This window comes from Pipistrellus kuhlii, unplaced genomic scaffold, assembly GCF_014108245.1.
Source record: "Pipistrellus kuhlii isolate mPipKuh1 unplaced genomic scaffold, mPipKuh1.p scaffold_m20_p_2, whole genome shotgun sequence".
Classification (NCBI taxonomy): Eukaryota; Metazoa; Chordata; class Mammalia; order Chiroptera; family Vespertilionidae; genus Pipistrellus; species Pipistrellus kuhlii.
Window position 1 is genome coordinate 20299370 of NW_023425515.1, and position 1752 is coordinate 20301121.

Sequence of the window (1752 nt, forward strand, 5' to 3'; positions counted from 1 at the left end):
CTTTGTTTCCTTGAGGTGATTGCATCAGTGTCATATTTAAATGACAATATCTCATGTGGTTTTCCAATCTGGAATTGTATTTTTTAAGTATTTGTCAAATTTTCCACTGAAAAATATAGTTGGCCACTAACCTTGTGTAGTCTTCTCTTTTGGATGCCATATCTTTCTAAATAATGAAACTTAGTGGTTGAAATATGTTTTTTTTGTTTGTTTGTTTTTTAAAATATATTTTATTGATTTTTTACAAAGAGGAAGGGAGAGGAATAGAGAGCTAGAAACATCGATGGGAGAGAAACATCGATCTGCTGCCTCTTGCACACCCTCCCGCAACCAAGATATATGCCCTTGACTGGAATCGAACCTGGGACCTTCGAGTCCATAGACCGACACTCTGTCCACTGAGCCAAACCTGTTTTGGCTGAAATAGGTTTTGACAGGTGCAACAATGTAGCTAAGAGAAAAGCTGTCAGGAGTTGCACAGCTATATGGCCTTGATAAATCTGCCATTTTAGTCTAGTGTATAGGCTATGGGTCTCAAAATACTCTTGTGATGTTGCAGAGTTGCTACAATTTGGGGATGCTGGTATTAGTGAATTTCACAGGAAGCTGATAACCCAATTTATAGATAGGAGTAATTTCTAAGTCAGTATGATTAATTGTCTTCTTTGGAGCCAGATCTCCACCGGAAACTGCTGTTTTATAGGTAAAAATCAATCGAAGAGCCAGGAAACAATGAGGGAGAGTTGCTTGTGTAGTTCCGTTTAACAGCAGAACCTGGAACTCGAGGCTGTACGCTGGGACCATCTATCTGGTCAGTACTGAATCAGTGCTAGACTTTGCTCTACACTCTTAATTTATCCTTTAAATTCATCTGTATTTTTAGCCCAAAGAACATTTTGTTGTGTAACTCCCCCCCTTCCCCCCCCACACACACATTTTCTTTCTAAGCATGAAGATACAAAATAAAAGGGCTACTGGCATTATTTAACTATAAGTGTGACCATGCTGTCACATTTCTTTCTTTTATATGACATCATGGGGAAATATATGTGTGTGAAAGGAAGTATGGAATGTAGGTAAGCATATAGGCTCAGGAGCCAGATGTCTGCTGGGTTCAAATCCCAGATGTGACTCAGGCAAGTACTTATTGTCTCTGAATCACTCTCGGGAATGGGAATTATAGTTGTTTAAAATTGTGGGTCCTATTATGAGGTTAATAGAAAAGCAGTTTTTCTGATGGTCTTTATTCTCTGTACTGACAAAGTATAAAAAGGAAGATGAATGGAGCAATGAAAAGGAAGAGGAAGGATGATACCCAGAGATGAGAAGCTGCAGGAGCTGCAGCCCTCAGTTGACCTGCTGCTGCACTGTTAGAGGCAGGCTGGGCTCGCTTACCAAAAGTGCTGTCTGTGCCCCCGCCACCCCGCCCGCTGTTCAGTTGGTTGCCTCTCACACATGCCTCTGGGATTGAGCCTGCAACCCAGGGAAATGTTCTTGACTGGAACTGAGCCCAGACCCTTCAGCCTGAAGGTTGACGCTCCAGTCACAGCCAAACTGGCCAGAGCCAGGGACATATTTGTTTTACTCATTGTCTTCTGAGTTTTGTTTTTAATGCCCTTAGTCACAGAACTGATTATATTCATTTCATGGCATATTATTTTTGGCCCATGCAAATCATGCCCATTCCTTTTTGTTACCCATGCCCACACAGTACTGCAACGAACAGTCTCCTCCCTTTTTTGTTGATCTGCT